Source organism: Mytilus galloprovincialis, chromosome 7 (assembly GCF_965363235.1).
Source record: "Mytilus galloprovincialis chromosome 7, xbMytGall1.hap1.1, whole genome shotgun sequence".
NCBI lineage: Eukaryota > Metazoa > Mollusca > Bivalvia > Mytilida > Mytilidae > Mytilus > Mytilus galloprovincialis.
In genome coordinates, this window is record NC_134844.1 from 65182761 (window position 1) to 65198030 (window position 15270).

The window sequence follows — 15270 nt, forward strand, 5'->3', positions numbered from 1 at the left end:
CGATCCCCTCTATCTGGTAAATGACGTCACAAAGGCGCGTATAATTGACGAGTTTTTTTCCGGTGACGGATGAACTCGAAAGTGGTCTATTGAATTAAAATTTCCAAACTATATATGTAGATTTCTCATATTTCTCGACTGTCTTCAATTATTACAAACAAAAAGAAAAATGTTTATTTAGCGGGTTTTTTCTAAAACAATATATCTTCATTGTTTTTTGATATTTCAAAAGACATCTTATTTTGTTTGTTTGCCAAGCTTACTTGTATGCGGTTAGTACCATCACTAATAACTCCTAACTATTAAAGACCAAATGACCTAATAAACAACAACAAATGGAAGTTTTTAACGACCTTGACTGGCTAGGCAAAATAAACCTGATAATTGGTATTCAATATATATAATCCTAGGTCATGCCTGCAATATTTCACAAAAACGGCCGATGAAAACTTCGATAACTCCTTAAATGTTAAAACGTTAAAATGATTTTATCAAAACAAAAATTATTAGATGAAGAGTTATATTATCTATCGAATGCATACCTTCACAACACACTAAAACATATATTTCATGTCCTGAGTGCAGTTTGTATGTCCTGCGTGCACTCAGGACGTCCTGAGCGGTGTTTAGACGTACCGGTGTCTTTTGTTTAAGTGTTTCATTTTTTTACATTGTCATTTTGGTGCCTTTCTTAGCTGACTATGCGTTATGGGCTTTGCTAATTGTTGAAGGCCGTACGGTGACCTAAAGTTGTTAATTTCAGTGTCATTTTGGTTTCTTGTGGAGAGTTGTCTCATTGCATGGCAATCATACCACATTTTCTTTTTTATGTTTGTAAAAGTTAACGCACGACAAATGATGAGAATTATTCACCTAGCCCTGGTGTCAGGTGAGCTAAAACATTTGCATTCAAGTATGACTACATATTTTGGAATCAAAACCAGGACACTATTGACTATTGGGCGCGGTTTTTATATAATTATCCTTAAAAGTGTTTTGTGTATGTTCAGTGGAAAATATTACAGAGTAATGAAATGGAGTTTTGAAAACGATCTGTAAAATGTCGAAACATATACAAGAAAAACATACAATCTTCACGCTATACAATAATTTCTACGGAATTGGCTTGTACAATTTCTTTCGACAGGCTTGTAAAATTCTTCTTTACCAGTCAACAGAACTATAATATACAGTGTTAATTTCCATTGTTTAACGCAAGCGTACATTGTAGATAAATAAATTAAATTGTAGTGACCTGGGGTCGTGTCATCGAAGGTGTCTTAGGACTAAGACATGTCCCAAGACCATCGTAGGAGATTTTTTTGCTCTTAGCCATGTTATTGAAACGATCTTATTTTAAGAGATGTCCTAATGGTGGTCCCAACTTTAGGAGTACTACTAAGGTCTTAAGGACATTTTCACTTTAAGGATAACTTTATGAAGTCTTAGCATATAAAATTAAAGAACCTTAGTGAGCACGCTCACATACCCCACGTCCCCACATTGTCACTGGAGAAATTGAATAAGTGTAAGAAAAAAACATTGTATAAGAAAAAATAATGACTAATAATTTCCTGTCAATATGCACATCTACATACAGTGAAACCTGGGTAAACCGAACCCTGATAAAACCGAATTTCAGTTTAAACCGAACAATTTTCAAAGTCCCACACAATTTCCCTATTAATTAACGTTAATCTAACCTGAAAAAACCGAACCCTGTCAACACCGAATTCCGAACGCTTTTTGAAGGCTCGTTAGTAAATTTGTATCTAAAAATTACCTGTCAAAATCGATCAATACCAATCAAAACAATAAAATATAATTAATTATTTGCATGATTTAATTAAACAAACACAGGGTGGCAGAGTATCCCCGAATGTATTTGAGGTTTAACGAACTTGTGAGTTGTTATTACAAACTAATTAGCATGTCTGTGTGCATGTATAAAGTGATTTTTTCGTAAAGAAACGTTAAACTGGTCAGTTACCCCCATCGCCGATAATGACAAGAAAGGAACTTTCCCTCAAATCAATTAAATGAACCTTACTCAAATAATTACGGCCACAAAATCGAAACTGCCATTCTGTAGCTAAACTGTTTAATTAAATAATAGTTTGAAAGCCTTTCACCGGATTAAGAAGTCGTGCAACACAACAAGGTCAATGGATTTCGATTGCTGGATTCCCATTAGAGGCCCTATATATTTGATTCGAATGCTCCCGAAGACTTCCGTTAGTTATTTAGCAACGATAAAGTCCGAGAATAAACTGGACCCCTGCTGTTGTTTCACTGTTATCGTGTGCCGAAGTATCAATCAGCGGGTGACCAGTTTAGTCCGATAACTCGTGTGTACAATGACATTCCCGATTCAACTACGGAATCGTCATATGACAGTGACTGTGAATCTGAATTGGTCAGTGAATTAACGGATGAGAAAATAATTATAAAAAGCAAAATCGCTCCACGTCGGACATCTCCCAACGACGAGCGTGATTGACGGAGTGGCGTTTGTTTATCAACAAAAATGTAGCAATAGTTATCAAAGGTACCAGGATTATAATTTTGTACGCCAGACGCGCGTTTCGTCTACATAAGACTCATCAGTGACGCTCATATCAAAATATTATATTGCAAAACGTCTATCTTTTATCTTCTTTTATTTTCACATTTACATCTAAATCAACACAAAAATAAACTGTCGGCTGTTGTGTCATAATGTAGTATGTCCTTATTATCTACAAAATTTCATGAAATACTGTTGTGTGGTTTCAGAGGAGTTGAGATGACAAACTGTTGCAGAAGTACATTGAAACAAATAAGTTCAAAGGAGCCTAACTCCTAGAAAAAAAAATGAATCGTAATTTCCTGTCAATATGCACATCTACGTAGTATGTCCTTATTATCTACAAAGTTTCATGAAATTTTGTTGTGTGGTTTCAGAGGAGTTGAGATGACAAATTGTTGAAGTAGTACCTTAAAGCAAACAAATTCAAAGAGGCCTAACTCCTATAAAAAAAATTGAATCACAATTTCCTGTCGATATGCACATCTACATAGTATGTACTTATTATCTAAAAAGGTTTCATGAAATTCTGTTGTGTAGTTTCAGAGGAATTGCGATGACAAACTGTTGCAGTAGTACATTTAAGTAAATAAGTTCAAAGGGGCGTAACTCCTAGAAAAAAAATTGAATCGTAATTTCCTGACGATATGCACATCTAATAGTATGTCCTTATTATCTAAAAAGGTTTCATGAAATTCTGTAGTGTAGTTTTAGAGGAGTTGCGATGACAAACTGTTGCAGTAGTACATTGAAGCAAATAAGTTCAAAGAGGCGTAACTCCTAGAAAAAAGTTGAATCGTAATTTCCTGACGATATGCACAACTACATAATATGCCCTTTTCATCTAAAAAGGTTTCATGACATTCTGTTGTTTGGTTTGAGAGGAGTTGTGATGAAAAGAAACAGGACTGACGGACGGACTGATGGACTGACGGACGGACGGACGGGTCAAAAACATTATACCATCAGCAACTTCGTTGCGTGGGGTATAAAAATGAATCCTGCAATTAGCCAACTATTGTATAAATAACAGGTACATACAAATAAATGTTTGCTTTTTTGTACTTGTCCTGTTACCCCAATTCCACGTTGAGCAAGCAGTAATATGAACATTTCTGTTTCCAAACCAGTTCATTTTGGGGTCCTCTTCGCGGTCCGTGTTTCAACGATGTCGATTTTGTGAAATTAGAGACAATGATTTTGATTTTATAACTAAAGTTTCAAGTGTTGGGAGTAATTTCAGGATTCCTCTTATATGCGTTGCGGACTATATCGACTGTATACCTTTTGTTCCTCTGTTAAAAAGCTTTCGAATGAGATATAGGGTATATCTATAATTAGAGCTAAAAGGTCGCAGCACCTCATTCCATTTTTCAAATTATTCATTTCATTATTCAAAATTTCTTATTTTTCTTAATTTTCACGCGTATTTTGGCATTTAGGTCCTCCGTAACCCCTCTAATAGTCAGTGCTGCACATATCGTTTATACTCAGTTTATTCCATTACCAATAAGCTCTCATTTGGTGTATTAATTTTGTCTTGATTAGGGGCAAACGGCTTGCAACAATCCATTCCGTTATTCAAAATAAGCTATTTCTTAATGTTCAAACGTATTTCGGTGTTTTGTTCCTTCTGTACTCCTCTAATATGCGTTGCAGAACATATCGTTTATCCTCAGTTTATTCCTCTATCAATAAGCTTTAATTTGTATACAGTTTGCCTTGATTAAAGGCCTAGGCCTTGCATCAGTCCATTTCATTATTTAAAATAAGCTATTTCTTAATGTTCGAGCGTATTTCGATGTTTAGATCCTTCATTACTCCTCTAATATGTGTTGCTGAACATATCGACTATTTATCTTGTTTTCCTCTCTTAATAAGCTTTCAAATGAGGTATAAGGTATATCAATAATTAGGGGCTAAATGGTGGCAGCAGTCCATTCCATAAATCAAGTGTATTTCGATGTTTAGGTCCTTCGTTACTCTTCTAAAATGCGTTGCGGAACTTATCAACTATATATATTTTGTTTCTCTCTTAATAAGCTTTCGAATGAGGTTGAAGGTATATCTATAATTAGGGGCTAAAGTCTCGCAACAGTCCATTCCATTATTCAAAATATTCATTTTATTATTCAAAATTGGCTATTTCTAAATTTTCACGCGTATTTTGGCATTTAGGTACTCCGTAACCCCTTATGGTCAATACGGCACATATCGTTTCAACTAAAATTATTCATCTATCAATAAGCTTTAATTTAGTGTATTAGTTTTGCCTACATTAGGGACTAACGGCTTGCAGCAGTTCATTCCGTTATTCAAAATAAGCTATTTCTTAATGTTCAAGCGTATTTCGATGTTTAATTCCTTCGTTACTCCTCTAATATGCGTTACTGAACATATCTACTATATATTTTTTTTTCATCTCTTCATAAGCTTTTGAATGAAGTATAATGTATATCTATAAAAAGGGACTAAAGGGTTGCACCAGTCCATTCCATTATTCAAAATATCCATTTCGTTAATCAAGATTGGCTATTTCTTAATTTTCACGCGTATTTTTGAAATTAGGTCCTCCGTAACCTCTCTAATGGTCATTACAGCACATATTGTTTAAACTAAATTTATTCCTCTATCAATAAGCTTTAATTTGGTGTATTAACTTTGCCTTGATAAGGGGCTAACGGCTTGCAGCAGTCCATTCCATTATTCAAAATAAGCTATTTCTTAATGTTCAAACGTATTTTGCCGTTTTAAGGTTCTTCGTTATTCCTCTTATATACGTTGCAGAACATATCCACTATATATTTTTTTTCCCTCTCTTAATAAGCTTTCGAATGAGAAAGAAGGTATATCTATCATAAGGTACTAAATGGTCGCAGCAGTTTATTTCATTATTTAAAATATCCATTCATTATACAAAATTCGCTAATTCTTAGTTTTCAAGCATATTTTGGCATTTAGGTCCTCCATAACCCCTGTAATGGTCCTGCACATATCGTTTATCCTCAATTTATTCAATTATCAATTATCTTTAATTTGGGGTATTTTTTTTTTTGCCTTGAATAGGCTCTGACTGCTTATAGCAATCTATTCCGTTATTCTAAATAAGCTATTTCTCAATGTTCAAGCGTATTTCGAGGTAAAGTTCCTTCTTTATTCCTCGAATATGCGATACGGCATATATCGACTGTATACCTTTTGTTCCTCTGCTAAAACGCTTTCGAATGAGATATAATGTATATCTATAATTAGAGCTAAAAGATCGCACCAGTCCGTTCCATTATTGCAATCATTCATATTGTTATTTAAAATTTCTTATTTGTCTTAATTTTCAGGCGTATTTTAGCATTTAGGTCCCCCACAACCCCTTTAATAGTCAATGCTGCACATATAGTTTATACTCAGTTTATTCCATTACCAATAAGTTCTAATTTGGTGTATTTATTTTGCCTTGATTATAGGCTAACGGCTTGCAACAGTCCATTCCGTTATTCAAAAAAAGCTATTTTTTTTTTATGTTCAAGCGTATTTCGATGTTTAGGTCCTTCGTTACTCTTCTAATATACGTTGCGGAACTCATCAACTGTATATATTTTGTTTCTCTCTTTATAAGCTTTCGAATGTGGTTGAAGGTATTTCTATAATTAGGGACTTAAAGTCTTGCAACAGTCCATTCCATAATTCAAGATATCCATTTCATTATTCAAATTGGCGATTTCTACATTTTCACGCGTATTTTGTCATTTAGGTACTCCGTAACCACTCTAATTGTCAGTACGGCACATACAGTTTAAACTAAATTAATTCCTCTATCAATAAGCTTTAATTCCGTGTATCAATTTTGCCGAAATTAGGGGCAAACGGCTTTCAGCAGTCCATTCCGTTATTCAAAATAAGCTATTTTTTAATGTTCAAGCGTATTTCGCTGTTTAATTCCTTCGTTACTCCTCTAATATGCGTTGCTGAAAATATCGATTATATACCTTTTGTTCATCTCTTAATAGGTTTTCGAATGGAGTATAATGTATATCTAGGATTAGGGACCAAAGTCTCGCAACAGTCCATTCCATTATTCAAAATATCCATTTCATAATTCAAGATTGGCTATTTCTTAATTTTCACGCGTATTTTTGGACATTAGGTCCTCCGTAACCCCTCTAATGGTCATTACGGCACATATCATTGATACTCATGTTATTCCTCTATCAAAAAGCTTTAATTTGTTGCATTAATTTTTCCTTGATAAGGGGCTAACGGCTTGCAGCAGTCCATTCCGTTATTCAAAATAAGCTATTTCTTCATGTTCAAGCGTATTCCGATGTTTAGTTCCTTCGTTACTCCTCTAATATGCGTTGCAGAACATATCGTTTATAATCAGTTAATTGTTTTATCAATAAGCTTTAATTTGGTGTATACTTGCTGCATTGATTACAGTCTGAGGGCTTGCAGCAATCCATTTCATTATTCAAAATAATCTATTTCTTAATGTTCAAGCGTATTTCGATGTTGAGATCCTTCGTCACACCTCTAATATGTGTTGCAGAACATATCGACTATATATCTTTCTTTCCTCTCTTAATAAGCTTTCGAATGAGGTATAAGGTATATCTATACTTCAGGCTAATTGGTGGCAGCAGTCCATCCCATAAATCAATATCCATTTCATATTCAAGATTGGCTATTTCTTGATTTTCTTATGGCCATTGTCGCACATATCGTTTATACTCCGCTTATTCCTCTACCAATAAGCTTTAATTTGGTGTATAAATTTTGCCTTGATTAAGGGCTAATGACTTGCAGCAGTCCTTTCCATTATATCAAAATAAACTATTTTTTTATGTTCAAGCGTATTTCGATGTTTAGGTCCTTCGTTACTCTTCTAATATGCGTTGCGGAACTTATCAACTATATATATTTTGTTTCTCTCTTAATAAGCTTTCGATTGTGGTTGAAGGTATTTCTATAATTAGGGGCTAAAGTCTCGCAACAGTCCATTCCATTATTCAAAATATCCATTTCATTATTCAAAATTGGCGATTTCTACATTTTCACGACTATTTTGGCATTTAGGTACTCCGTAACCACTCTAATGGTCAGTACGGCACATATTATTTAAACTAAATTTATTCCTCTATCAATAGGCTTCAATTCCGTGTATTAATTTTGCCAAAATAAGGGGCTAACGGCTTACAGCAGTCCATTCCGTTATTCAAAATAAGCTATTTCTTAATGTTCAAACGTATTTTGATGTTTAATTCCTTCGTTACTCCTCTAATATGCGTTGCTGAACATATCGACTATATACCTTTTGTTCAGCTCTAAATAAGCTTTCGAATATATTATAATGTATATTTATGATTAGGGACTAAAGTCTCGCAAAGTCCATTCCATTATTCAAAAAATCCATTTCATAATTCAAGATTGGCAATTTCCTAATTTGCACGCGTATTTTTGACATTAGGTCCTCCGTAACTCCTCTAATGGTCATTACGGCACATATCATTAATATTCATTTTATTCCTCTATCAATAAGCTTTAATTTGTTGTATTAATTATTTCATGATAAGGGGCTAACGGCTTGCAACATTCCATTCCGTTATTCAAAATAAGCTATTTCTTAATGTTCAAGCGTATTCCGATGTTTAGTTCCTTCGTTACTCCTCTAATATGCGTTGCTGAAAACATCGACTATGTACCTTTTGTTCATCTCTTAATAAGCTTTCGAATGAAGTATAATGTATATCTATAAGTAGGGACTAAACGGTCGCACCATTCCATTCCATTATTCAAAATATCCATTTCCTTATTCAAGATTAGCTATTTCTTAATTTTCACGCGTATTTTGGACATTAGGTCCTCCGTAACCCCTCTAATGGTCATTACGACACATATCATTAATGCCTGATATTCATATGATGAAAACATAATCTTTTTATCAGTTTAATTGAGATCCGGAGCTGGCATGTCAGTTAACTGCTAGTAGTCTGCTGTTATTTATGTATTATTGTCATTTTATTTATTTTCTTTTGTTTCATCTTCTGACATCGGACTCGGACTTCTCTTGAACTGAATTTTAATGTGCGCATTTTTATGCGTTTACTTTTCTACATTGGCTAGAGGTATAGGGGGAGGGTTGAGATCTCATAAACATGTTTAACCCCGCCGCAATTTTGCGCCTGTCTCAAGTCAGGAGCCTCTTGCCTTTGTTAGTCTTGTATGATTTTTTATTTTAGTTTCTTGTGTATAATTCGGAGTTTAGTATGACGCCCATTATCACTATACCAGTATACATATGTTTTAAGGGGCCAGCTGAAGGACGCTTACGGGTACGGGAGTTTCTCGCTCCAATGAAGACCCATTGGTGGATTTCGGCTGTTGTCTGCTCTATGGTCGGGTTGTTGTCGCTTTGACACATTTCCCATTTCCCTTCTAAATTTTATCAATTGATTCCTCTATCAATAAGCTTTAATTTCGTGTATTAATTTTGCCTTGATTAAGGGCTAATGACTTGCAACAGTCCTTTCCATTATTCAAAATAAACTATTTTTTTATGTTCAAGCGTATTTCGATGTTTAGGTCCTTCGTTACTCTTCTAATATGCGTTGCGGAACTTATCAACTATATATATTTTGTTTTTCTCTTAATAAGCTTTCAATTGTGGTTGAAGGTATTTCTATAATTAGGGGCTAAAGTCTCGCAACAGTCCATTCCATTATTCAAAATATCCATTTCATTATTCAAAATTGGCGATTTCTACATTTTCACGCGTATTTTGGCATTTAGGTACTCCGTACCACTCTAATGGTCAGTACGGCACATATCGTTTAAACTAAATTTATTCCTCTATCTATAGGCTTCAATTCCGTGTATTAATTTTGCCAAAATAAGGTGCTAACGGCTTACAGCAGTCCATTCCGTTATTCAAAATAAGCTATTTCTTAATGTTCAAGCGTATTTTTATGTTTAATTCCTTCGTTACTCCTCTTATATGCGTTGCTGAACATATCGACTAGATACCTTTTGTTCATCTCTAAATAAGCTTTCGAATGTAGTATAATGTATATTTATGATTAGGGAATAAAGTCTCGTAAAGTCCATTCCATTATTCAAAATATCCATTTCATAATTCAAGATTGGCTATTTCCTAATTTGCACGCGTATTTTGGACATTAGGTCCTCCGTAACTCCTCTAATGGTCATTACGGCATATATCATTAATACTCATTTTATTCCTCTATCAATAAGCTTTAATTTGTTGTATTAATTTTTCCTTGAAAAGGGGCTAACGGCTTGCATCAGTCCATTCCGTTATTCAAAATAAGCTATTTCTTAATGTTCAAGCGTATTCCGATGTTTAGTCCCTTCGTTACTCCTCTAATATGCGTTGATGAAAATATCGACTATATACCTTTTGTTCATCTCTTCATAAGCTTTTGAATGAAGTATAATGTATATCTATAATTAGGGATTAAAGGGTCGCACCAGTCCATTCCATTTTTCAAAATATCCATTTCATTATTCAAGATTGGCTATTTCTTAATTTTCACGCGTATTTTGGACATTAGGTCCTCTGTAACCCCTCTAATGGTCATTACGGCACATATCATTAATGCCTGATATTCATATGATGAAAACATAATCTTTTAATCAGTTTGATTGAGGTCCGGAGCTGGCATGTCAGTTAACTGCTAGTAGTCTGCTGTTATTTATGTATCATAATTGTCATTTTATCTATTTTCTTTTGTTTCATGTTCTGACATTGGACTCGGACTTCTCTTGAACTGAATTTTAATGTGCGTATTGTTATGCGTTAACTTTTTTACATTGGCTAGAGGTATAGGGGGAGGGTTGAGATCTCACAAACATGTTTAATCCCGCATCAATTTTGCGCCTGTCTCAAGTCAGGAGTATCTGGCCTTTATTAGTCTTGTATATGCTTTTTAATTTTAGTTTCTTGTGTATAATTCGGAGTTTAGTTTGACGTCCATTATCACTGTACTAGTATACATATTTTTAAGGGGCCAGCTGAAGGACGCCTACGGGTACGGGAGTTTCTCGCTACATTGAAGATTCATTGGTGGACTTCGGCTGTTGTCTGCTCTATGGTCGGGTTGTTGTCGCTTTGACACATTCCCCATTTCCTTTCTAAATTTTATGAATTTATTCCTCTATCAATAAGCTTTAACGTCGTGTATTAATTTTGCCTTGATTAGGAACTAAAGGCTTGCAGCAGTCCATTCCTTTATTCAAAATAACTATTTCTTAATGTTCAAGCGTATTTCGATGTTTAGTTCCTATGTCATCCCTTAATATGCGTTGCGGATCAAATTGACTTGATGACTTTAGTTCCTCTCTTAATAAGCTTTCGAATGAGGTATAAGGTATATTAATAATTAGAGACTAAAGGGTCACAGCAGTCCATTTTATTATTCAAAATATCTATTTCATTATTCAAAATTGGCTATTTCTTAATTTTCACGGATTTGAAGGGTTTTTCAGGCCCGGGCCCCCACTCTTATCGAGATATATATATATATAGTGAAGCGCCGTAAACACACACAGAGTTGAGTTTTTCAAATGCAAATAATGAAGTTTAAAGATCTTATATATGTGGTATTTTACTTTATTTCTTTAAAGACTGCCAGGTATATTACTGTAAATTCTTAAATTATTGCGAGGTTTTTAATTATTGCGAAAATTGCGACAGAGTTGTAAACGCAATAATAAGATTCGTAAAAGTTAAAAATCGCATTTAAGTCTAAAATGACAAAATCGCAATAATAAATGCACGCAATGATTTCTGAATCTACAGTAAGTAGTTATATAAAATCCATAGTCCAAGTTTAAACCATTTTCACTCATCACACCATTTGTTAATAAACAAATAGTTAAAACCCAAAAGTTTTGTGTTGTTAGATTGCTGTCTCGTCGATGTATACTCACACCACCTATTATTCAGATCTCTAAGAGATATAAATATGCTAAAAGGTCATGTGTGTTAGAAGTCACCCTAAAACAAATGTCTAAATATTAAAAGAAATAAGAAATGCATGCATCTATTTGTTTTAATTATATTATAATTGTGCAGATCAGAAGATCTTTCTATATAATGATATTTCCCAGTTCAAAGTCTTTTATTAAAACCATATATTTAACACCAAAACGAAATTGTTCTCCAAATTAATACTCAGATACATGTACAAACACTTTGGTTTGTTTTGAGACTAAGAAGGAGCGGGAAATGTAACTGTAAGCTATACATTATAAATCAGCATGTGTTAACCCAACTAACATGTTTATTTAGATAGTGTCCAAAATTGTTAAATGATGATAGGGCGAATGAAGCGGGAAATATAACTGTAAGCTATTATACATAACATGCTGATTACGCATTTCTCACGGATATTTGATACAGGGAAGGTCGTTGTTTCAAGTACACATTCCATCCTCTAGTTTCCGCTGCAATTTATAATTAATCTGACAGTGCTCGACATCATTCTAAAGTATTTTGCTTCACCGATAAAGGATTAGATATAAAAAAGAATCAAAAAATTATTAATATGATACTTTAAATTGCAACAGTCTTTTTTTAACTATTTTTAAACATCGACCATCTTTTCATTTATAAAAGGAACCATGTATATTGAAAAAAGGGAATATGTTAGTTTGTTCCAGGGCGTTTTATCCTTCGATTTGGAAAACAAATGTTTGTTCCGAGCAAATATAACTATACCCCCTTGAAAAAATGAATGTTGGGGCTAAACAAATATTTGGTTTTCATTTAGAAAAAAAAATAATTATGAAGTTCATTTCATGATTCAAAATAAGCTATTTTATAATTTTTACCCGTATTTCGATTTTTAGGTACTTCATTACTCCTCTAATATGCGTTGCGGAACATATTTATTGATCCTCTTTTAATAGGCTTTCGAATGAGGTAAAAGGTATATTTGTATTTGGGGGCTGAAGTGTTGCAGCAATCTAATCCATTATTCAAAATATCCATTCCATTGTTCAAAATTGGCTATTTCTTAATTTTTACGCGTATTTTGGTCCTATGTAACCGTCTTGAACGTAATTGTGGGTTTTCTATCAATAGCTTTCGCATGGTGTATTTAAAGTTTTTCTTATTTAGGGACTGAGTTACTGCCTCTAAATAAAGTTTTATTACTGACGAGTCACAGCAATTCATTCTTTTCTTAAAAAGAACTATGTCTTAATTTTTATATAAAAAAGAAGATGTGGTATGATTTCTAATGAGACAACGGTCCATAAGAGTTTTAAATGACACATAATATGCATTATGTATTTTTCGACATGTTAGATCCTCCGTTTCTCCTCTAATATGCGTTGTGGAACATACTAACTACATATATTTTGTTCTTCTATTGGTAGGCTTTCGAATGAGGTATCATGTAAATATGTAAGTATGGGTTGAAGGGTCGCAGTAATCCCTTGCATCATTCAAAATTGGCTATTTCTTAATCTTCACGGTTATTTTGGCATTTATGTCCTCCGTAATCTCGAGCTCTCTAATGGTCATTGCGGCACATATTATTTATAACCTAAACCATTTTGTTTCTCGATCAATGAACTTTCAAATGGTTATAACGTTTTCCTTAATTAGGGGCCGACAGTCTCAGCAGTCCATTTCATTATTTAAAAAAAGCTACATTTGTACTTCTTAATAGATATAGGAAGATGTGGTGTGAGTGCCAATGAGACAACTCTCCATACAAATAACAATTTAAAAAGTAAACCATTAATGTTCACATGTATTTCGATTTTTAGGTACTTCGTTACTCATCCGCGTTGCGGAACATATTAGCAATATATATATTATATACCTTTTGTTCCTCTATGATTAAGCTTTCGAATGAGCTTGAAGTTATTTCTGTAATTATAGGGCTGAAGGGTCACAGTAGTTCATGTCATTATTTCAAAATATTCATTCAATTATTCAAAATTGGCAATTTCTTTCTTTTCACGCATTTAAGTCCTCCGTTACCTCTTTTATGGTCATTGAGGGACGTATTATTGATAAATTTTGTTTCTCTATCAATGAGCTTTCACGTGGTGTATAAAGTTGTCCTTCATAAGGGGCTGACAGGTCGCATCAGTCCATTCCATTATTCAAAGTAAGCTTTTCCATAATGTCCACCCCCATTTCGATTTTTAAGTCCTTCGTTACTCCTCAGATTTGCATTGCAGAACATATTGACTATATATCTTTTGTTTCTCTATTAATAGGCTTTCGAATGAGATATAAGGTTCATATGTAATTAGGGGCTGAAGGTTCACAGCAGGCCATTGCATTATTCAAAATATCCATTCCAATTTTCAAAATTGTCTATTTCTTAATTTTCACGCGTATTTTGGTATTTAGGTCCTCCGTAACCCTTCTAATTGTCATTGGGGCACATATTATCAATAAAAAATTTGTTCCTCTATTCATAACCTTGCAAATGGTGTATAAAGTTTTCCTTAATTATAGGGCTTATGGGTTGCAGAAGTTCATTTCATGATTCAAAATAAGCTATTTTATAATGTTCACCCGTATTTCGATTTTTTGGTACTTCATTTCTCCTCCAATATGCGTTGTGGAACATATTAACTATATACCTTTTGTTCCTCTTTTAATAGGCTTTCGAATGAGGTAATTTGTTTATTTGTAATTAGGATCTGAATTATCGAAGCAATCAATTCCATTATCTAAAATTGGCTATTTTTATTTTATTTTCACGCGTATTTTGGCATTTTGGTCCCCTGTAACCCTATTAAACGTCATTGTGGTTTCTCTATCAATAAGCTTTCACTTTGTCTATAAAGTTTTCGCTAATTAGGGCCTGAGTTACTGCCTCTAAATAACGATATTGTTACTGACGAGTCGCAGCAGTCCATTATATTATTAAAAAAGCTATATTTCATAATGTTTATGCATATTTCGACATTAAGATCCTTCGTTACTCCTATAATATGCGTTGCGGAACATATTAACTACATACATTTTGTTCTGCTATTAATAGGCTTTCTAATGAGGTATTATGTATATCTGTAATTAGGGGTTGAAGGGTCACAGCAATCCATTCCATCATTCAAAATTGGCTATTTTTAAATCTTCACTGTTATCTTGGCATTTATGTCCTCAACCTCTTTAATTGTCGTTGCTGCACATATTATTTATAATCTAAACCATTTTTGTTTCTCTATCAATGAACTTTCAAATGGTTACAACGTTTTCCTTAATTATGGGCTGATGGGGCGCATTCATCCATTTCATTATTTAAAATAAGCTACAATTGTATTTCTTAATGCTCACATGTATTTCGATTTTTTGTCTTTCGTTACTCCCCGCATTACATTTTAGCTATATACTTTTAGTTCCTCTATAAATAAGCTTTCGAATGAGGTTAAAGGTATTTCTGAAATTAGGGGATGAAGGGTCACAACAGATCATGTCATTATTCAAAATATCCATGCTATCATTCAAAATTCTTTCTTTTCACGCGTATTTTTGTCATTTAGATCCTCCGTAATCCTTCTAATGGTCATTGCGACAGCAATGAACTCTCAAATGGTACATAAAGTTTTCCTGAATTAAGGGATGAAATGTCGCAGCAGTTCATTTCATCATTTAAAATAAGCTATTTCTTAATGTTCACGCGTATTTCGATATGTAGGTATTGTTACTCCTCTAATATGCG